Raw genomic sequence first — 24,770 nt, forward strand, 5'->3', positions numbered from 1 at the left:
TCCGGGACCTCCGCAAGGACCGCCTGTCCACACACCGCCGGAAGTGACTGTGTCCCTTGCCCCTTTTTTAAAGACTGTTGGGGGGGTGGGAATCGGGAGTTGGGGATTATTTGGGACTTTTCAGAGGACTATTTGAAATGGACAATTGATTGGGTTAGGGAGGGGTGGGACTAGTTTATTTTTGTTAGGGTAAATATAAAATTATTTATTTTACATACTTCAACATAATGTACGCGTTGATGTTATTTTGTGGGGTAGTGGGCGGGGGTTACGGCACGTTTGGTTTCCTCAAACTTACCAGCATAAATTATCTAAAACGTCCAAAAAATTTCAAAAGTGCAACTAACAGAGTTAGTGAATTGAATTGGCCTACTAGTAGTACTACTGTCAGTCTCTCATCCGAGTCCTAGCCCATTATTCTACATCCTGAAAATGCTTATCTTATCTGTGATTCGTGTTTGAGAATAGAGCTAGGCACAGCGCTGGCTGAATGGCAAATGGCGATTACGCCATCCCGGACCGAAATTCCGTTGTTGTGGTGTTGGTAGGAGTGGTACCAACCGTACCACACTAGCAGTAGCAGCATATGAAAAACAAAGTAAAAAAATTAGACATTGAGTTGCCTGAGAAGAGTATTAGAAGGAACAGTAGCCTAAGCAATGCTGAAGATAAGTATGGGGAAAAAAGAATTGCATGGATGATTATGCCTACAACAAGAACAGGGACACAGCAGCATAACAACAAGTCTTCTTGACATGTAGGAGGATGATGTTGACGATGGATCCAATCGATGGTGGGTATGAAATTCAGAATTTATTTTAAAATACTCATTGTTGTTTTTTTAACCAGAATTACAATATCCTAGGATTCATCTAGCTGCCTTAAAATTGATTTGAGAAGGTTGCTTGCACCTTATCCTCCCCAGCAAGTGTGTGGAATTATTGTTGTAATTTACTCACACCTCAATGAAAACCACACAGCCCAGTGGAAGAGGGTTAGGGTTTGAAACTTGGATGGGAATGGGGTTTGTGGGGAAAGCTTTGTGGAGAGAGGAAAAAAACACAGCATCTACAAACAACAAATGAAGATAAACAAATCTTTGGATACAAAGCTATCCATAAATCTTTTAAGGGACATCAAGGAAGTGCATGCACTACTGGATGCATTAAGTTGTTTGCTAAATGGATAGGTTACTGAAAAGTAAGTAGTACTTTCTACAATGTACTAACTATGAAGAAACAATGTGGCAGTACAGGGCTGCAGTAATTACGCAATTTCACTTGCCTATCTGCCCTCAGAGAGAAGAACCACTTAGTACATTAAATTAGTTTAAAAAATAGCAAAGAAAAAAGTATACAATGGCTGGAGGGATGAATTGAAGCAGAGAGCAAACAAATGCAGAGAGTCACACTCATAGAAGTTCACAGCATTAACATTACTTAAAAGATAAGCAGAAATTAAGATAGATACTGTAACTGTATGTTGTTGTAATTGTCCTATTGAATTTGGGAACTTGCATGCATCCAGCCATTCCTCTTTTTTACGGTACTCCTCCATTCCATCTGATGCTCCGTTGATCTATGTTGGGGACCATAGGACACCTTGTCCACTGCCTGCCTGGCGGATGCTGAATTGCGGCTCACTAATGGTAAGCCTGAGTTCATTTTTGTTTCCCATTGCACAGGGTAAAATCTGGCCTGTAATTGTTGATGGAAAAGCAGGAAGTGATATTAAAACACGACGGAGAAAGAAATATAAGGTACGCTGTGTAGTGCAAAAATAACACTTTCAGTTTCAGAGTCGACAGTATTACAATACATACAAGCATCATTTCGAAAGTGCATACTCTGATCCTCCTTTTCAAGGATAAATAAGTGTGGGCGAAATTTGCGGATCTTTCCCCTCAAGCTAAGTGTAAAGTGTAAACTGCGATTTTAAAACAAAATTAGACCTTCCCACCAGTGCCCCCAGACCCCTCAACCCACCCCCCAAAAAGTAGAACACCCCCAAACAGGCCAAAATCAAAAATGGAAAATGCCACACTTAGAAAATCTACAGAGGCCTACCTGAAAATCGCTCCAAACGCGCTCTGCAGCTAGGCCCTAAGGCCCCTTTTCCACCATGGCTTTTCTTCAAATCACTTGCAATCAAAATTAGACCTTCCCAGCAGTGCTCCTAGACCCCTTGACCCAGCCCCAAAAATGTAGAACCCCCCCAAACAACCCCACTAAAACATGCAATACTGCTAGGCCTCAGTTTAAATTGTGCCAAAACGCTGTCTGCAACTAGGCCCTAACCCCCCTTTTCCACCATGGATTTTCTTCAAACCACTTGCAGTCAAAATTAGACCTTCTCAGCAGTGCTCCCAGACCCCCCAACCCACCCCCAAAAACCTAGAACCCCCCCAAACAGCCCCCCAAAAACATGCAAGTGAGCTAAAATAGAAAAACTTTTTCACCATGGATTTTCTCCAAATCACTTGCATCCAATATTAGACCTTCCCAGCAGTGCCCCAAGTCCCCTCAACCCACCCCCCAAAAAGTAGAACACCCCCAAACAGGCAAAAAGAAAAAATGGAAAATGCCACACTTAGAAAATCTACAGAGGCCTACCTGAAAATCGCTCCAAACGCTCTCTGCAGCTAGGCCCTAACCCCCCTTTTCCACCACGGATTTTCTTTCTTCAAACCACTTGCAATCAAAATTAGACCTTCCCAGCAGTGCTCCCAGACCCCAACCCACCCCAAAAAACCTAGAACCCCCCAAACAGCCCCCCAAAAACACGCATGTGAGCTAGAAAAGAAAAACGTTTTCACCATGGATTTTCTCCAAACCACTTGCATCCAATATTAGACCTTCCCAGCCGTGCCCCCAGACCCCTAAACCCACCCCCCAACAAATAGAACACCCCCAAACTGGCCAAAAGCATAAATGAAAAATGCCACACAGAAAATCCACAGTGGCCTACCTGAAAATTGCTCCAAACGCGCTCTGCAGTTAGGCCCGAACCCCCTTTTCCACCATAGATTTTCTTCAAACCACTTGCATCCAATATTAGACCTTCCCAGCAGTGCCCCCAGACCCCTCAACCCACCCCCCAAAAAGTAGAACACCCACAAACAGGCCAGAAGCAAAAATGAGAAATGCCACACTTAGAAAATCTAGAGGCCTACCTGAAAATTGCCCCAAACACGCTCTGCAGCTAGGCCCTAACCCCCCTTTTCCACCATGGATTTTCTTCAAACCACTTGCAATCAAAAGTAGACCTTCCCAGCAGTGCTCCCAGACCCCCGACCCAGCCCCAAAAATGTAGAACCCCCGCCAAACAGCCCCCAAGAACATGCAATAGTGCTAGGCCTCAGTTTAAATTGTGCCACAAATCTGTCTGCAACTAAGCCCAAACCCCCCTTTTCCACCATGGATTTTCTTCAAACCACTTGCAATCAAAATTAGACCTTCCCAGCAGTGCTCCCAGACCCATAAACCCACCCCACAAATCTAGAACACCCCCAAACAGCCCCCCAAAAACATGCAATACTGGTATATCCAAAACATGGCAAATTGCGCCATTCACAAAAAATTGCTGTTTTCAGCACTTCCACTACTTCGATCCTCTTGAAACTTACCTGGACACTTGTTACAGCGATTCCCAAGAATCTCAGCAAGGCAGAACAAAATCGAACCACTGCACTATTTGAAGAAGAAGAAGAAGAAGGTCTAGGACTAGTTTTCACTTTTCACCCAAACACACGCGCCCGCAAAACACCAAAAAAGGCAAAACTTCTGCCAATTCTGGACCAAAGAACACCAAACCCCCCTAAAACCTTGCCAATATCATTATGAACGAGCCTGCATAGAGCCCTGAGCACTAGACTCCGCGGAAACCCTACCAACTTGAACTCAAAAACCCTAGTAAATCGCACTGAACCCTAAACCCTAGATATGCTTTGTCTTTCTGTGTCAAAGAGCCTAGGTATGCTACATCAGGATGCTTCAGTCAGTGGTGCCTGCCTTGACCGTCTGCATAGCCCTGCCGCAAGCATGGGCCAAAAATCCGTTCCGCTCATGAATTTGCTAATTTTCGGTAATTTCGCGAGATTCGCGAAAAACCGAAACAACAAATTTCGCAAACATAACAGATGTTTGGACCAAGCTTGAGGCAGGGCCATGCAGACGGTCAAGGCAGGCACCATTGAGTGAAGCACCCTGATGTAGCATACCTAGGCTCTTTGTCAGACAGACAAAGCATATCTAATTGTATGCAGCAAGCCACATAGCCCCAATTTTACATGAACTGCTGTCTGGAGTGAAGTAGACTCTGCCTGGCATAACAACAACAGTACACTGCCTCATCCTCGACCACTACATACCATGAATAGACAGACATGTAGTTCTGCTGTAGTAGTTGTTCTAGACTGGTATACCAGTTTGCCACTCACGAATTGGCCATAGTTCTTCCGTAAACCGACGCTGATGATCCATCCATCCAAGTGAGTGACTGTAAAGAAATAAGATATATTATTTAATCAATCATCATGGTATATTGGCAAGTGAGTCCACTGCAAGGACATTTTGCATATTGGAAAATGCAACATAGTGGCCCCTGAAGTTGAAGTACAATTTGAATTAAACAAGGTAAAAAAAGAACAGAGTAGTAGACATGAGTTACAATTACTGTGTAAAAGATTAAATAATAACTAAAACAAGACATATGATTCATTTCATGCACAAAAAAAAGCAATTGGTTTCATCAGAGCCAGACAGCCATTGCTGTCCACTGCATGCCATCTTCTCATTATTCATTACCTGTTCTACTTTTTGTCCGCATCTTCTTCGGAAAGTGAGGGCCCACAGGGCAGCCTCTCCTGTCAATTTCAGAAGTAACTCTGTCAGCAATCAGCAAGCATGTAGTCAGTCAGTAATTTCTGTCCCACTTGAGGGGACTCGTCTACGAAGACAAAGTTTCTTTATTCTGCGTATTCCATCCATCTGCCTTGAGGGAAATGGATAGGAGGTGTCTGGAGGAGGAAGATAGAGGAGCATGATTGAGTTGTGAACTTGTGAACCTCAGGAATGCAGACTGCGGCACCTTCAAATCAATAAGGAAAATAAGATGAAGACAGTGCTGCTGATGGACTTGTTGTGATTAGGTGATTAGACTTTTCTTGTGGTAAAAGTTGCAAAACAAAGAAATACACACAGGAATAAAAGTGAAGAAGGACGAAAAAAGGAAGTCATTTTCAGGCCTCGGTGTCAGGGAAGTAGAGCTCGTCCTCAAACTCTTTGAATTGAGACAGGAGTAGGTCAGCTAACAGAGACGAACTTCCGTCACCTAAGTCGGTGTCCTCTTCTTCCTGCGTGCATTCACGTATTTTGTAATCTGGTGGTATGAAGTGCTGATTCATATTGATCAGTGTTAACCTCTCCACATTTAGAGCCAGGTTGGTGATCAATCGCCATAGAGGCCTTTTCCTATACCAATACAGCAATGGGTTCTGATTAACAAAGACCTCTGTTGGGTCATCCAGATAGGCCAGCACCATCGACTCAAGGTTCTCCAGGGTTGCTCCACTTTGTGAACCATCTGTGGCCTTTGCATCACTGGAACGAGCAAACCCTTGATGAGTTAGCCAATCCGCTTCCGACAATATTATGGCTGGGCCTGGTGCAGGTGAGGATTATGATACAGTTGCTGGTTTCGTTAACGGCTGTGAGGGAAAGTGACTCCCTTCGGCCACAGATTCAGAAGTGGAACTTGACGCCGGATGGCCTGCTGATTCAGTTGTACCTCTGCCGGCTCCTTGAATTTTCTGCCGCTGTTTTTTTAACCGAGTTGCTGACACAGCTAGCCAACGTTTGTACTTTTAAACAATTGCTTTATCAAAAGAAATAAATGCTTTGCTGGCTACTGCCTTTTTGTACCGTGGATCCAGAATAGTGGCACGAATGTAATGTTGTTCTGTATGTATGTTTTTAAGCCTTTCATTGTCAACTAGGCGGCTTAATAACCTCTCCACCAACTGATATGCGTCTTGCTTTTCAGCATCATCTCGGAACGTTGAAGACAGCGCCTTCAGTTGGTGCTCTAGCATGACCAACAATGGGATAGCTTTGCCCAAAGAACAGTCCTCCCTGCTGACTTCACGCGTGAAGACCTCAAAAGGACGAAGCATGTCTGTCATGCTTGCAACTAGCTTCCATTCCTCTAACTCTAGCCTCATGTCTTTCATAGTAGAACCCAGTTTATAGACATAATCATTTATTACCCCCCACTGCTCAGACAGATGCTCAAGCATGTAAAAGATTGAGTTCCAACGTGTTGCCACCTCCTGGATGAGTCCTTTGACTGGCAGTCTACGTTTATGTTGAATGCTCCTCAGCTGCTTCCGGGCCTTAAAAGAATGGCTGAAATGTGTGCAGATTCTTCAGCAGGTGGTCAGTAACTTGCTGACTTTGTTTTCTTTTTTCAAAAAATCTTGCATCACAATGTTAATACTGTGCGCCAAACACGGCACTCTGAAGTTCTCACCATCCTGCATGGCCTTAACTATACTACTGCCATTATCCGTGGAAACATAACCAACTATGCGATTTCTTGGATGCAGCCATTCATAGACCTTACTATCAAACTCCTCCAAAAGGTTAAGTGCAATATGAGTTTTCTCCATGGCAAACATGGCTACTGTTGCATGTTTCCAAGTAGCTTGAAAAACTGTGTCTGTGTCAACACCTGCAGATAGCTTCTCTTTAACCCCTGCAAAAGAGACCCAGTGTGCAGTGATGTACATGTAATCAAGGGCTTGGCAACTGGTCCACATGTCTGTTGTAAGGTCGATAATATGAACAGCACTCTTCTGCAAAGCTGCCCCAATCACCTCCAGCACATCTTGATGTAGTGCAGGAACCGCAACTCTGGCAAAATAGGACCGGTTAGGAACCTTCCATTTAGGGGAGACTGTTGCCACAAATTCTAGAAAACCCACCCCTTCCATGAAAGAAAAAGGGAGAAGGTCCAGCGCTAGAATTTTAGCCAGCTTTGCGTTATACAGACGTGCCATTGGGTGGTTGCGTTCAAATGGCGCATCCGACCAAAACATTCTGCTGATGGTGGTCTGGACCATTTTACGTGATGATGATGATACAGACTTCTTCAAACCAGTTAGGCTCATTGATGTACTTTTTCGCATTGGTGTCTCTCCCAGACTCTTAGTGTGCCTCATACATGTTGCAGGGGTAGAGGGTGTGGGCGCTACCACTGCAGTGCTGCTGTCAGGGGTACTGGGTGTCCAAGAAAAAATGTTGTCTCTTCTTCACTTCTCCCCTGCACGAACAGCCCCTCTTCATCATCAGATGCAATATCCATGTATACATTTGGATTTGTTTTTCTTTTGGCTTCCTGGATCTTCCTTAGGTGCACCTCCCACTCGATAGTGTGGTGTTTTTTGAGATGACCTCTCTGGCCTCCGGTGCCATAGTTGGTACCAAGCTTACCCCGACTAACTGCTTGTCTACAAATTGAACAAATGACCATGTTTTCCGCCTTTTGGCTAACAGTAAAGAAGTCCCAAACTGGGGACTGGAGATATCTGCTGGTGGTGGAGGTGCTACTTTGAGTTTCAATGCCAGATGAAGTGGAGGATGGGCGTGGCTGAATTTGACTCTGTTGTTCACTTACAGCACCACTACTTGAGGTAATGGAGGTTGAGCTGGATGGAGGTCCCTTCCGGCCCTTCTGACTAAAAAATATGGAAGCTGTAGGTCGTGTTGGTGATGTAGTTAACTGCGTTGGTGGTGGTACCAGTGCCACGCCGCCCACATCCCGCTCATCAGCCATTCAGGATAGGGTCAAAATGTCTGTCTGCTGCATGCCGGCTGGGGCTGGAGTGATGACTGTGATGACTGGGTCGTCGTCAGACTGTTTATCAGCAGCAGAAGACACACTTCTTGCTCGTCGTCATCACCCATAAGTGGAAGCCTTGCGGGAACCTTCCTTTTAGGCTTAGCTACCTTTGTCGGCTCATGGTGTGCCTCCCCCTCAGACTGCATTTGTCGGTTCCAATCAAGATCATCAGAAGGAAGGGTGCTTGAAGAAGAACTTGTAGTAGCCCTCCTTAACCTTTTTCTTGCTGGGGATCTGGAAGACAATGGATCATCCTCAGGAGGAGTGGCTACCTCGGATGATACCTCCGCTTGAATCTCGATTTCCTGATGTGCCCCTACTTCTGGAGGAACAAGCATTATTGGCAGTTGTGCCGCTCCGTGCGCCTCTCCATGCGCCTCTCCTTGCGCCTCTCCTTGCACCTCTCCTTGCGCCTCTCCTTGCGCCTTTCCTTGCGCATGTACTTGCGCACTTGCGCCTCTCCTTGCCCATGTACTTGCGCTTGTACTAGTTGCACCTGTGGTTGTCGTTGCGGCTGTGATTGTTAAACACTCATCAGCTGAGTTACACCCTGCATTGATTGTATGCTACTTTCTTGCGATGAGCCAACATCACTGGTCGATGGTGATTGAACAACCAAAGTGGCTGCGTCTGCAGCACTCATGGACTTGGACCTAACTTGGTGTGGTGGCACTGAGCCCAATGAAGCGGAGGTGCTGCTCCTAGCTTGGTCCCTGGTGGACCCCGCTGCTGCAGGCGTTGTTTTTTTTTCCTGAAAAAAGTGTCTGTTGGCACACCAGTCTCCTTGGTAAGTGGCACCACTTTCTTCTTCTCCTCCTTCTTACTGGCAGTGGCAACTTCCTTTGTAGAGAAGCTACGGCCACCTTTCTTTGGGCCCAACTTCTTCAGATGTCAGAACAGCAGGCCGCAGTTGCACGAGTTGCAAAGTTGTCTGTGGCCACACATGACGTTGTGCTGCACACACCGCTGAAGGACTTCTTCCTGGCACTGGTGGTTTTCTTGTGCACCTAAAAGCAAAGGAACCCAGAGGAACATCAGTTAAACACCCCATTAGTCAAAAAACACACAAAACTCAACACAATCCAATGCCATCCATGCCCTCAATGATGTTTAAATTCAAGAGGCCCCACACAAAGCCTTGGTCCATGCACCACTCACTACCACTGGGCATAATGGGTGAAAGCAGGGCAGGCTGGGTGCAGGCTTACGGCTCAAAGCATACTGCCTGGCTTCAAAATGGCCCCTTGTCCCCCAGCCACATGGCCAGGCCCTGCCTGTACCAGGCCTCAAAATGTCCCCCACCCACATGGCCAGGCCCCAACAACACCCCAAAAAGTTGAAAAACGCACAAAAATAACCACAATCCAATGCCATCCATGCCCTCAATGATGTTTAAATTCAGGAGGCCCCACAGAAAGATTAGGTGCATGCACCACTGAGTACCCCTGGGCATAATGGTTGAAAGCAAGGCAAACTGGGTGCAGGCCTGAGCACACTACCTGGCTTTAAAATGGCTCCTTGACCCCCACCACATGGCCAGGCCCTGCCTGTACCAGGCCTCAAAATCGCCCCCACCCACATGGCCAGGCCCCAATAGCACCCAAAAAGTTGAAAAACACACACAAATCACCACAATCCAATGCCATCCATGCCCTCAATGATGTTTAAATTCAAGACACCCCACAAATAGACTAGGTCCATGCACCATTGAGTACCCCTGGGCATAATGGTTGAAAGCAAGGCAAACTGGGTGCCGGCCTGAGCACACTGCCTGGCTTCAAAATGGCCCTTTGACCCCCACCACATGGCCAAGCCCTGCCTGTACCAGGCCTCAAAATGCCCCCCACCCACATGGCCAGGCCGCATCAGCACCCAAAAAGTCTAAAACACACAAAAATCACCACAATCCAATGCCATCCATGTCCTCAATGATGTTTAAATTCAAGACACCCCACGGAAAGACTAGGTCCATGCACCACTGAGTACCCCTGGGCATAATGATTGATAGAAAGGCAAACTGGGTGCAGGCCTGAGCACACTGCCTGGCTTCAAAATGGCCCTTGACCCCCACCACATGGCCAAGCCCTGCCTGTACCAGGCCTCAAAATGCCCCCCACCCACATGGCCAGGCCCCAACAACACCCCAAAAAGTAAAAAAAAAAAAAATAAATCACCACAATCCAATGCCATCCATGCCCTCAATGATGTTTAAATTCAAGACACCCCACAGAAAGACTTGGTCCATGCACCACTGAGTAGCCCTGGGCATAATGGATGAAAGAAAGGCAAACTGGGTGCCGGCCTGAGCACACTGCCTGGCTTCAAAATGGCCCCTTGACCCCCACCACATGGCCAAGCCCTGCCTGTACCAGGCCTCAAAATGCCCCCCACCCACATGGCCAGGCCGCATCAGCACCCAAAAAGTCTAAAACACACAAAAATCACCACAATCCAATGCCATCCATGCCCTCAATGATGTTTAAATTCAAGACACCCCACGGAAAGACTAGGTCCATGCACCACTGAGTACCCCTGGGCATAATGATTGAAAGAAAGGCAAACTGGGTGCAGGCCTGAGCACACTGCCTGGCTTCAAAATGGCCCTTGACCCCCACCACATGGCCAGGCCCTGCCTCTACCAAGCCTCAAAATGGCCCCCACCCACATGGCCAGGCCCCAACAACACCCCAAAAAGTAAAAAAAAAAAAAAAGAAATCACCACAATCCAATGCCATCCATGCCCTCAATGATGTTTAAATTCAAGACACCCCACAGAAAGACTTGGTCCATGCACCACTGAGTATCCCTGGGCATAATGGATGAAAGAAAGGCAAACTGGGTGCAGGCCTGAGGACACTGCCTGGCCTTAAAATGGCACCTTGACCCCCACCACATGGCCAGGCCCTGCCTGGACCAGGCCTCAAAATGGCCCCCACACACATGGCCAGGCCCCATCAGCACCCAAAAAGTCTAAAACACACAAAAATCACCACAATCCAATGCCATCCATGCCCTCAATGATGTTTAAATTCAAGACACCCCACGGAAAGACTAGGTCCATGCACCACTGAGTACCCCTGGGCATAATGATTGAAAGCAAGGCAAACTGGGTGCAGGCCTGAGCACACTGCCTGGCTTCAAAATGGCCCTTGACCCCCACCACATGGCCAGGCCCTGCCTCTACCAAGCCTCAAAATGGCCCCCACCCATATGGCCAGGCCCCAACAACACCCCAAAAAGTAAAAAAAAAACACACAAAAATCACCACAATCCAATGCCATCCATGCCCTCAATGATGTTTAAATTCAAGACACCCCACAGAAAGACTTGGTCCATGCACCACTGAGTAGCCCTGGGCATAATGGATGAAAGAAAGGCAAACTGGGTGCAGGCCTGAGCACACTGCCTGTCCTTAAAATGGCACCTTGACCCCCACCACATGGCCAGGCCCTGCCTGGACCAGGCCTCAAAATGGCCCCCACACACATGGCCAGGCCCCAACAACACCCCAAAAAGTCAAAAAAACACACAAAAATCGCCACAATCCAATGCCATCCATGCCCTCAATGATGTCTATATTCAAGAGACCCCACAGAAAGACTTGGTCCATGCACCACTCACTACCCCTGGGCCTACTGGCTAGTGAGGCTTTACCCGCACCCCAAAATTAAAAAAAATTAACATATAACAGGGAGCTAAAACTCCATGACATAAAAGAGAATTAAGTAAAAAAAAAATCACAGATTTAGTCATGGGTGCACGCACCCATGACTAACCCTGGGCCTACTGGATACTGTGGCAACCCACAATATATCTTTTTTTAAAGTTGTGAAAAAAGATTTAAAACTGTAGTTGCAGCAACTGCAATGCCCCAAACAAATAACACCAACTTACTTGTAAAATCTCAAGTCCAAAAGTGATCCAAACTACAAAGTACAAAAAGTCCTCAAATACAAATATCCAGCAGCAGCCACAAAAATAGTCCTTCCTGCTCCAGATCCAAATCAAAAGTGACCAGGACATGGACAAAGCACTGGGAGGAGCCTGCTGGACAGGAACAGGAAGTTGGAGACTCTGGGGCACTTCCTTCCTCCCACCCACCCCCAAAAATGGACTCCTTGCACCAAAAAGTGCAGCCAAATGTCAATCTGAGGAGTTATACTGATCAAAATCATCATTTGCTGCCTGCGTTGGATTTCTTGTGCAGAATTGCAATTTTTGCAATTTCGGGAAATCGAGCTGTTCAAATCTCCCGCCGGAAGTCAGCTGCACGCGGCATCTACGTGTTCGGCATTGTGTACTCCCGCGATGTGTGATCGCAGGCCCTTATGACGTACTCGCGTTGTTAAACTCTCGCTGTGCAGGATGGCGGGCCGCGATGACGTAATCGCTGTCGAAAAACTCTTGCGCGATCACGCAGCAAGATCCAAAATGGCGCAGCACACGCAAACCAGGAGAAAAATAACTCGGCGAACACAGAATCGCGGTAAGTCAACGCCGCGCACGCGATATTGTATTTTTCAAGCGCGACCAAGCAAAAAACTCAGCCAGCTTGTGAATTAGCGGATTTTTGGGAAAATTCGCGGGATTCGCAGACTGCGAAATTGCCAAAAATCCGCAAATTCCACGAACAAAGCGGATTTTACGCCCACACTTATGGCCCGTGATAGTATAAAGGGCAGGACAGCGTGCTGTTTAATCTGAGTCGAGCCGTTGGGAGGCGATATAGCAGTGCAGTTGTTGCAACGAATCCCATAGGCACCCCCATGCGGTGCATAATTTACTGGAAAAAGTGCCATTCCAGGGAATCGAAGGCCTTTTCCGTGTCAAGCATTATTGCTGCCGCTGGTACTTCTGGATTTATTCTGTGTAGGGTGGAAATAGCGTTCTTAAATTAAATGATGTGGAACGGTGGGGAACAAAGCCGGATTGGGCAGGTAAGATGAATTATTCCAGTAATTGGGACAGTCGTACCGATTATCTGAATGGGTCGATCCCAATGAAATAACTGGATAGATGTAAAATTGAGTCTCACACTATGAGTTATGTATAACCACAATGGAGATATCCAATTGGGTCACACGTATTGAGAAGCCGGAATGAGTGGCAAGATAAGGAGGTCAAACAGGACTCAGTACTCAAATAATTTTCTTTTAATTTTCCACATTCGAATAGGAAGATTATACAAAGAGCATAATAATGATCCGCATACGTCTTGGTCAAGCTACTTCAATCTTTATTACGGTGGCCCAATTCAGAGTTGCAATATCTCATAGAGGTGTGCTATTACACCAACGCTCTATAGAGTCGCCTCAAGGTGTGTGTGGCGCACATGAAGAGTCTAACGCCACTTGATACTGGCACTCTGTAAGCGCTTACAGAGTGCCAGTATCAAGTGGCGTTAGACCAGTTATTTCATTAGGATCGACCCATTCGGATAATTGGGACGACTGTTATTGAACTGGAGCTTTATGTCCACATTCTCATCTACATGATTTGATGATACATGCGTCGCATATTTCGGCTGCATTAGCCTTGAAAAAGTCCCTGTACTAATTGAATAGTACGGACGAAACACGTGTCGGCTGTCGTTTTATCAATTGGAAAATCATTTTGAAGGATCAATAAAGAAAAAGATGGCATAAATTTGAACTTTATTTAATTTTTTGTTTTGTCCTATACTACAAGTTGCCGACTGCATTTTGGACTTATTGCTGTTATGACTATAAATCATTTTAGTCTTGAATGTATTTCCATTTGAGGATTGTGCTCTCTTGACCATTCTTGTCTTGGTATTTCATCATGAAGAGGATCTCCCATTCTGCTGTGTCTCTATAGTCCGCTAACAGGGTCACACACTTTAGTTCAGTGTCTGGGTCATGTGTTCGTCTCAATGAGATATCTAAATCAGTGAGCTCACGTTCTAATTGGGACAAAGTAGTACGTAAATCACAGAGTACGCCAGCATGCTTAGCAATATAAACGCCCCGTATGTACGCTTTGAATCCCTCCCAAAGAGCTGCCATGGTATCAACCTAGCCGGTGTTTAACGCAAAATAGTTTTCAATTGCTTCCCGGAATTAATGCAGAAACAGTTCATCCTCTAGGTCACGGCCAGGGAAGCGCCACTGTCTCTCGAATCCCTGAGGGCAGGGGATCGTGAAGTGCAACAATACAGGGGTGTGGTCAGAATATGTCCGAGGAAGAGTCAGGACCGAGTGACACCAATTGGCTATAAATGGGGAGATCAAGCAGAAATCAATGCTGCTCCAGGTGTTGTGATACCCTGTATAATTAGTGAAGTCCTTGTGGGCTTGGTTGCATGTGTGACCTATATCTAGAAGGGACAAATGCTTACATAAGAACATGAGTGCCCGGCCGTGCGAGGTTTGGGATCTGAAGCAGTTGAGGTGCTATCAAGGGTCAGGTCTCGGGCAATGTTAAAGTCTCCACCAATCAGAAAGGCCACAGGGCCCAGTTTCAGAAGCTGAATGAGGAGGGAGTGGAAGAAGTCGGAGGAGTCTGTGTTCGGGCCATATACACAGACCAGTGCTGCCCCATGTCCCATCAACGTTCCCAATACAATGATGTATCTGCTCACGTTGTCGCGGACAGTTTTGTCCATGCTAAAGGGAACCCTTTTGTGGATGAAAATGGTGATGCCTCTTGCATAGCTACTGAAGTTTGCAAAATATTTGTGTGCGCCCAAGCTAGAAGAAAAGCGGGAAGGCTCGGATGTGGACAAGTGCATCTCTAGTAAAAAGGCCATGTCTACTTTGTGGCCTAGCAAATAGTGAAGAACGTGCGCTTCTTACATTTATCATTAAGTCCCCAAATATTTCATGTCATCAACGATAGATCTGAAGGACCATCAACGTGACCTAGTTGGGCCATGCGGGTGTTGTCGTTGTAAAATGTATACACTAAAACAACAATGTGGCTTATGACTGTGTTCAAACTGATAAGTAACCAAATGTAACTAAATAATAGCAACTGTCCCTCCCACACCAACTGCCCAGCTTCACTACCCAACCATAAGGCAAAACCAACTTAATCAAATATAACTATAGTTCCAAGTGCTGTAAAAAAAACAGGAAACCCAGAAAAGGTACATCATAAACTAAATAACAAAGTCACTGTGTACACCAGAAGGGGGTGGCAACGCCATTTCAGCCGACAAGCAATCTGGAATGGTGCTTGGTGAAAACAATATCCCAATATTTTCTTCGGGCCCTATTAGAGGGGGCATCCGAGCGAGCCTGTCATGGAGAGAGGTTCCAACCTGTCTTCAGAGCTGCTGTGCTGCAGCGGGGTCTGTTGCCTTCTCCAAAATGCTGAGCATTTTGCTGTGGGAATGGCAAAAGACCTATACCTCTATGGGGTTTTGAACAATGCGGGCCCGGCCATTGATCTCCACAAGCAGTCATGTGGGGTAGAGTATGCCGCAACTCCGGCCAAGGTGTCAGAGAGTGTTGTAACATCGTTGTACTTGCAATGAGCCTCTTGGACCAAGACAGTGAAGTCAGAGTAGAGCCAGAGTAAGATCAGCCAAGGCCAGCTCCAGAAAAAAGTTCCATGCTGGCTTCCGATCTACTTTGTGAAGGAGGAGGTTCAGCGCCATCTGCGACCGTTTTAGTGTTGTTTTTGTATGTGCAACAAAATTCCTGAACTTCAGTGCGGTTGTCAAAGTTGTGGGCCCTGCCATTGACCTCCATGCGCAGTTGAGCTGGATATAGCATACAATACTTTAGGCTTAGGTTCCTGAATGTGGCTTTGACGCCATTGAACTTGTGGAGAGCCTCTTGGACCATGATGGTAAAGTCAGGGTAGAGTGACAATTTGGAGCCCTGCCAGATGGTGTCTCCACTTAGTGGGCCAGGCACAGCGCAGTGTCCGGGTCCCTTAAGTTCATTAGGCGTGCAATGATTGGTCTTGGTGGGCATCCAGGGTTAGGATGGGAACCCTGCGAATGGTGTGCATGCTCTACCATGAAGCCAGGGGTGAAGGAGTCTTTCCAGAACATATCAGATAGGAGTTTCTCGACAAAGACATGTGGCAGTCGACTCAGGTACTCCCATAATGTGAACGTTGTTTCATCGACTGCACGCCTCAAGGTCTTCGTTCTTTATTTCCACGTCTTTAAGTATACGTTCTAACCTTTCAAGACGTTTAAGGGACTGCGCCATGCTGTCCTCGATGTCGGATATGCGGGCTTCTGCAACATCAAGGCGTCTGTCATGCACCTGGAATTTTTGTCCAATGTGTCAAATCAACCATCAAGTCCCTTAAACCCTGCTCTCATCTCCTGTAGTAGTGAGCTAACCTGTTCCATGGGGTCGTCAAGATGCATCGCTTTCTGCCTGCCCTCCCCATGTCAGAGCTTTTCTCGGGGGCTGTCTCCGCAATTTTCTCAAAAGGGAGAGTACTCTGCTTTAGGTCCTTGCGGCCTAGGCCACACCCCAGCACAATCGGTAGTTGACAAGGGATGGACTCAGGTGGAAAGCAGGGACAGGGCACTCACCCAATGGAATGGATCGATGACCAAGAAGGTGGGAAGCGCTTTGTCTCATCTGGAGGGTGGGCAGTGCAGGCTAGGAGAGTGCAGAAGGCCAGTAGCAGTGGAAAAAGGTGTGGGCACAGAGGAACAGTGTAGCCAGTAATAGCCTGGCAGACCAGCAGGTACAGGCGCTAATGCGCAGAGCCAGTGTAAGTGGGGTCAAGCAGAGGCACTTAAGGCGATCGTGAGAAAGGGGAGGCCGCAGTTGCGGCACGGCCAGGCCCACCCGCCAAAGGCAGCAAACTGTGTGACTTACTGAGGACGTGCAGCAGGTCCACGATGTAGTGTAAGCATGGCACAGGAGTCATGAAAATGCAGCAGGGCTGGTGGAGGCAGTCGCTTGGGCAGTCGTGGCATGGCTGGACCTTATTGTAGAATGCAGCACTGCATGGTTCATTTAGTGCAAGCAGCTGGGCCTCGATGGAGCGCCAGCATGGTACCGGAGTTGCGGGCACCCAGCGGGTCCTGCGGAGGCTATTACGCAAGCCAATGGAGGAGATCACACCATGGGGAGGGTAGGGGCATCTGGGCGCGGGCTGTGGCAGTACTCTGCAGATCTGGTGGTTTGTGCCCACTATGGCTCTGGGGCCGCTCCCGCACCCGCAAAGACTCCCATGGGCCCTATTCCCACAAGGCTAAATGGGAGGCAGGGGCTAACTTGAACGGTGACACAAGCAGTCGAACGGACTGCTGTGTATTACGGCACAGATCAAAGCAGTGTGGACGGTGGGAGAGTCAGCCCTGTGCCCAGCGCACTCACCTTCCCTCTGCTCCTTCGCCACAGCTCGATGTATTTTAAGTGCTCGCGCTCTGCTTGGGGATCTAGGAAGGTTCAGGCCGGCGCCACTGCAATTTAGTGGATCATCCTCTCCGTCTCTCACATAGTCGATCTCAATCCCCAGAGCTCCGATCCGCATGCAGCAAGAGTCACTGGGCTCAGGAAGCTTTCCTAGGTCTCATGGAAGTGAGCTCATGTCGATTTGCCCCGTATCGATGGGCATTACTCCATTACCAAAACTATAGCCACTCACCTATTCTCCCAAAATGATCCCCTATTGTCTTTACCCAAGACCCTACAGTTTTCCAGACAGCTGGCTTTTCTAATTACATATTTTCATGAGTCAGATTAGTTGTAAGATATGTATGAGTTAATTACTCCACCAAAATCCACAATATGAGAACAACACTTCTTTGACCCAATCATCTTATAGTCTCCGACTTCTTACACAAAAATAATGTCTAAGGTGAGATGGTTCTGTGTTATCATTGCTCTAATTGCTAACATCTCTAAATTTACCAATTTAAAAAACCCTTCTGTGTCCATGGCAAGTATGTCTACAACTCTAGATAACCTTCTAAATGTAACAGTATTTAAAGCTATTTCATTAGAAGGAATTTTAACCTCTAATATGTCCAATCCCATTGCCCAAAACTTCTCTTCAGTTACTTCATCTTGTATTCCTTATTCAATTCTTTTATGTGATCCAATCTAGGAAAAACTAAAGCTAAATAGCATGAACCCACCTATTTCTTTGGTAGATTGAAATAAGCAGTGTTCTCACAGACATAATACATTTCTTTCGTGATAGGTTCCCTTCCTGTTAGGAAATATGCACCAGCTTTATATGTTTTGTCACATGTGCTTTGTCTACCATATTTCCTTCATAGGACTATGCCTTACCATGCACATGGCACCATCCTTTTCCCGCTCCATTCTAAATCTTGACTCTAACCTTGACAACCTACATTCTTCTTCTTCACTAATCTCTTTCAAAGCATTTACCCATCTTAATTCCTCTCTCAATATATTCCATTGTAAAATCACTCTCTTCCTTACTTAATTCAACTAATATGCAGTATCCATGTTAGTTTTAGCCCTGATTAGTATGATCTCTTTTAAATATTTATCAATATTGTTTCTCCTCATAAATGAATAGTGGCTCTTATTGAAATTAAACCAGTATGGAGAAAGAAATGCCTTATAAATAAAGATAGTGACAAACACATTTTAGGAGAGCAAATAAAAAAGCTCCGGCTGCCCTTCCCTAGCCTAATTGGGATGAAATGTGCACACAAAATACTTGCTAACTCACTTAATTCCAATGCATTCCCTGATCATTCTTGTGTACACAATGGGGTTGATTCCGATTTGGGAAACTAATCCGTACGACGATTTGTATTCGTAGCTGTTTCCGTCCGAATCCGTCCGAATCTCGTAGTACGTTCGGTTTGGGTAAATTCGTACGACATCGACCCACACAGTGAACCGTACGATCCGTAAAAATGCCGTATGACTCGCCAAGTAAGATCCGGACCGGGAAATGAGTACGCGATTCGTACAGTGAACGTCACGTATGAGCAATTTGTACAGAGGGCAACACTATCACATACGCGCCGTACCACAAAAATCAAGGGGTGTACGCATGGGGTGTACGAACCGTATCCCTATGGTCCGTACACCTACGATCATGGGGTATATGCAAGGGGACATACGCACCGTACCCCTGAAATACAGGGGTGTATGCACTGTACCCCTATAACCATGGGGTGTACACACCGTACCGGGGGGGGTCCGTTTCGTACTCATTTTGAGGCGAAATCTGCTTTTACGGACGTTTTAAGCTCCCGTAGAAAAAGAGTCGTACGGAGTGTTGTCGATACGATTCATACTTGCTGGATCGGAAAATGCCGCTTTGTTCCGTATGGCTATTCGGAGGGCATTTTACCAAATCGGAATTGACCCCTACATCTCTAAAACCACTAAATAAATGTGTTTCATGTACTTCTATCTATTGTCCTAATTGCTAATGGTTAATTCCAATTGCAACTTTACTAGTTATGTGGTCTGAGTCATTTCCCACAGTATTCAGTATGCACACCAGCAGGCCACCTAATGTAAATAATTTTAAAGTTAAGAATGTCATCCCTAAAGATTTACAGAATGTACTGTCTCCCATATTTATGTGGAGACCAAAAAGAAACAGCAAATACAACAAAATACAAAAAAAATTATTCTTTATCTTCTTTCTTTTTTTTTTAATACAGCGGAAAATAGACAAACAAAAATATCAAGTACAAATCTCAATTTTCTTCAGCTTCAAATCTCAGTTCTCGTTAATGAGAAAAATGAATATCAGCTCCACCAGATCGATTAATAAAAGTTTACTGCGTGTCATTTTCCTCATTCCTTAAAGCTTTAGACAATGTTCCCCTGATTTTGCTTGGTTTTCAACAAATCTCAATATAACAAAGCCTCTATTTTTGCTCAAGATGGTTTTCTCTTTGTGTCAGTCTCTAGATCCGGGTCATCCTCATAGTAACCATGGCACCTGTTCAATAGAAAGTGATTATCTTCATCTGTCTCATCCTCTGATATTGTAGCCAAAAATATCCTTTCAGGTGATACGTACTTTGATTGAACATTCTCTTTCTTGCTGATCTTTTACCAGTTGGTGTTTCACTCTCATCAGTTTCCCAGGATGACTGGGTCACAATGTTTCTGCTTGTAATGTCTTTTCCTGGAGATTTCTTCAGCCATTACTTTTTAAGTGGCAGTCTATAGTTCTTGATTTCTCTCAATACTTTAATTTTCACGAGATATTGTACTTTGTTCAGGCTGTCTTTTGTGTGCTCTTTCTAAAGTGAATTTTCTTCTTCAAAAGGGGGTCTTTTAGACCCTGATTTTTAGTTGCAACTTGTCAAGCTTATCATTTTGTTCAGTCTACTTTTTTGCCGCCATCCATGCTTTGCTCTTTTGCTTGGCAACAGCCCTTCACTGTGATCTCTTTGTAACTGGACCTCTGAGGTTTCAAGCTCTTCATCTGATCTCTCTCTCACTTGCTTTCAATTCTGCTTATGGTTTTCAACTTGACTTAAAATTTTATTTTCAACTTGAACTTTACAAGTCACAAAATCTTCACCTCCAGATACATGCTACGAACTTGACTTGAACTGATTTGAAAGCCGCATATGTTGCCTCCGTCAAGATCTACCACCGGGCCATCTGTCGGGCCCGTGCGGCATTTTATGCCGCTGAATTCCGTAACAGTCTAAATCTGTCAAAGACAATATTCAAGGCCGTGAAAGATCTTTTGGCGAAGCGGACTTCCCCTGTGGATTTGGGGTCTACCTCCCATTGTGAGTCCCTGGCCTCCTACTTTCTGGGGAAGGTCCAGGCTATCTACCGGGCCTTCCCAAGTACAGGGACTGACCTGGGAGTTCCAGATGGTGCTTTAAACCACCTTACCTTGCATTCTTTTCCCCCTTACTCCCGGAGGGGTTTGACAAACTTGCGTTGAAGGTCAAATCTGGCTCTCCGTTGGATCCAGTAAGACCTGCTCTTTTTAGAGATCAGGCCTTCATGGGACGCTCTGTTGTATGTTCTTTGGTCAACCTCTCACTGGATTCAGGTGTGGTTCCAACAAAATGGAAGCAGGCGGTGGTTTCCCCAATCATCAAGAAATCCACCTTGGACCCCTCGAAGCCCGAAAGTTACCGCCCGATCTCACTGTTACCCTGGCCGGCGAAGATAATGGAGGCTCATGTCAATCTGGCCTTGTCAGAACATCTTGTCCGGACCAATGCCCTTGACCCCACGCAGAATGGCTTCCGTGCTGGGCACAGCACGGAGACCGCCCTCCTCGTGATGGTAGAGCATCTGCGAGCGGTGTTGGATGCTGGTCGGACGGCGGCGCTGATATTATTAGATCTCAGCGCCGCCTTTGACACGGTTTCCCACAGCATCCTATTGCACCGGCTCGAGGAGATTGGCGTCGGGGGTCAGGCTTTGCAGTGGTTCCGCTCCTTTCTGGCCGGTCGTTCCTTCTGTGTGGCCGTCCCTCCCTTCAAGTCCAAGTTCCAGCCGCTGGCCATGGGGGTTCCGCAGGGATCCTCGCTGAGCCCCACGTTATTCAATCTGTACGTGAGACCGCTGGCTGAGGTCGCTAGGCAGTGGGGCCTGACCTTGGTCTCATATGCCGACGACACGCAGCTGGCGGTTACTCTCAGCGGGGATGCGGAACAAGATGCCCCCAGGTTCCAGAATGGACTGAAGGCGGTGGCCAGCTGGTTGACAGGGAACTGTCTCCAGCTTAATGCCATCAAGACAGAGGTTATGATTGTCGGAAAGAGAGTGGAACTATGGGGCGACCAATGGTGGCCGGCAGAGCTGGGACCAACTCCAACTCCGGTATCGGAATTTAAAAATCTGGGAGTTTGGCTGGATGCTGGTCTTACCTTTGTGGGACATACTAAGAAAACAGCAGCGTGCTGTTTTGGCCTCCTTAGGGGCTTAAGACCTGTCCTTAAGTTTTTTGATGCCTCAACCAGGCAGCTGGTAATCCAGGCCACTGTCATCTCCCGCCTGGATTATGCCAGCTCTCTCCTGGTGGGGGCTAACCTGGCTGAAATTACCCGCTTACAACGGGTACAAAATGCTGCGGCTAGAGCGATTGTTGGCCTGCCCAGATTTTGTCCTGTGTCAAATGTCCTCCGCTCCCTGCACTGGCTTCCAGTGAGGAAGCAAATTCATTTCAAGGTCCTTTGTTTGACCTTTAAAATTCTGAAGGGTATAGGCCCCCAAATTATGTCTAGCCTCCTGTCCTTTTACGTTCCTACACGTACCCTCCGTTCCCAAGGCCAGGCTCTTGCTGTTGTCCCTCGATTCAGGCTCTGCCGGGCGGGCGGACGCTCTTTTAGTGTCAAAGCCGCAACCATCTGGAATTCCCTCCCGGCTGAAATTCGCCTGTTGGAGGACCTTATGCTTTTCCGGAAAGCTATCAAAACCCTCTTGTTTTAATCTGTCGTCCTAGTGGTCTTTCCTGTCTAGTTTTCTGTTATGTTGTGTCCTACCTTGTCACTGCGCCATGACGCTCCTTCGCTGGAGCAGCTGTGCGCATAACAAAAATCAATAACATAACATAACAATAACATAACATAACTGTCACTCAAACTATCACTTTGGTTAACAGTCTGTGCATCATTTGCTGCCTGCGTTGGATTTCTTGTGCAGAATTGCAATTTTTGCAATTTCGGGAAATCGAGCTGTTCAAATCTCCCGCCGGAAGTCAGCTGCACGCGGCATCTACGTGTTCGGCATTGTGTACTCCCGCGATGTGTGATCGCAGGCCCTTATGACGTACTCGCGTTGTTAAACTCTCGCTGTGCAGGATGGCGGGCCGCGATGACGTAATCGCTGTCGAAAAACTCTCGCGCGATCACGCAGCAAGATCCAAAATGGCGCAGCACACGCAAACCAGGAGAAAAATAACTCGGCGAACACAGAATCGCGGTAAGTCAACGCCGCGCACGCGATATTGTATTTTTCAAGCGCGACCAAGCAAAAAACTCAGCCAGCTTGTGAATTAGCGGATTTTTGGGAAAATTCGCGGGATTCGCAGACTGCGAAATTGCCAAAAATCCGCAAATTCCACGAACAAAGCGGATTTTACGCCCACACTTATGGCCCGTGATAGTATAAAGGGCAGGACAGCGTGCTGTTTAATCTGAGTCGAGCCGTTGGGAGGCGATATAGCAGTGCAGTTGTTGCAACGAATCCCATAGGCACCCCCATGCGGTGCATAATTTACTGGAAAAAGTGCCATTCCAGGGAATCGAAGGCCTTTTCCGTGTCAAGCATTATTGCTGCCGCTGGTACTTCTGGATTTATTCTGTGTAGGGTGGAAATAGCGTTCTTAAATTAAATGATGTGGAACGGTGGGGAACAAAGCCGGATTGGGCAGGTAAGATGAATTATTCCAGTAATTGGGACAGTCGTACCGATTATCTGAATGGGTCGATCCCAATGAAATAACTGGATAGATGTAAAATTGAGTCTCACACTATGAGTTATGTATAACCACAATGGAGATATCCAATTGGGTCACACGTATTGAGAAGCCGGAATGAGTGGCAAGATAAGGAGGTCAAACAGGACTCAGTACTCAAATAATTTTCTTTTAATTTTCCACATTCGAATAGGAAGATTATACAAAGAGCATAATAATGATCCGCATACGTCTTGGTCAAGCTACTTCAATCTTTATTACGGTGGCCCAATTCAGAGTTGCAATATCTCATAGAGGTGTGTGTGGAAGGGGGATACCACCTACCTCAACCGGGCGACGCCCGTGTGGGGGTACCACGACCTCTAACCCTCCCGTGTCTCTGACGACCGGGAGTCCTTCTTCTTTGTGTCCTGTGCAGGTACGAGACCAGAGGAACAGACACCGGCCCGTCCCAGAAACGGAGAACCCCGAACACCCGAAACCCGGAAAACCCGAACCGGAAACAGCCTACAGGGGAACCGGAAGTCCTGAACCGGAAGCAGTCCACCGGGAAACCGGAAGTCCCTCCCCCTGCCCAGGACCTGGACGTACAAAAGCCGACGACGAAGAGAGGAGAGCGTTCCAGATAGCCGACTCGTGGCAGGAGACAGCGCGCAGCGAACCCTTGGCGGAGAGTGGAAGGAGTGAGAGGATCGAAGACGGAGAGTTGGAGGACGTCTGGACCGAGGAGTGGTGGAGTCCTCTGGAGGTGGCTGGAGAGCGGCCGTAACTCTCGGGAGAGTTACGGCGGGGCACGTGAGTACCTTGTTACCGTCTCCGTGTCCCCTTTGTATATAGCTGTATCTACTTGTAAATTGTATAGATATTGCATGCACTGAGAGAGCACCCTTACGCACTGTATATATTAGAACGTAGAGACACTGCACTTAGACCTTGTATCATAGTCCCTACACCCCGACCCATCACCGGAGCACCTCGTCTATACCCTTTCCCCTCCTACTTGATCCCCTCCCGTCTACCCCCTTCCCGTTCCCATCCTCACGGTCCTCTTTAGTCCCACACGACCCTGGTGTTGGTAACGGTACATGTGTAGTCCATACTGAAAGGACTAACCCCTGCTTCTCTATCTCCCTCCGAGGTTATCCCAACGCCCGGAAGACGTGAAGACCTCCGGACGATCCATCAGCCGGTGTATACCAGAAAGGCGTTTACGGCTTCACCCCAACCCTCTGTACTGACTCCGCTTTTCCTTGTTACATCGAATAATAAAAACATCTACCATAGCCCAATACATACGGCCTCCACGCCTGTTATTCCGGTCCGCCGCAACCCCCAGTCCACACCTGGTGTCAGAAGTGGGATCCGGAAGCATGGAGGCCGCCGTGAAGCAACTCGCAGAAAGCCAGGATCTTCTTGGGAAGATGATGGAGCGGTTTCTCAAGACGGCCGAAGACGACCGTGGCCAGCTGCACGACGTTCTGAAGGATCAGGGCACCGCTCAAGACCGAGCCCTTGGGAAACTAGTCGAA

This window comes from Lissotriton helveticus, chromosome 1_1 (assembly GCF_964261635.1).
Source record: "Lissotriton helveticus chromosome 1_1, aLisHel1.1, whole genome shotgun sequence".
In the NCBI taxonomy this organism is placed as follows: Eukaryota; Metazoa; Chordata; class Amphibia; order Caudata; family Salamandridae; genus Lissotriton; species Lissotriton helveticus.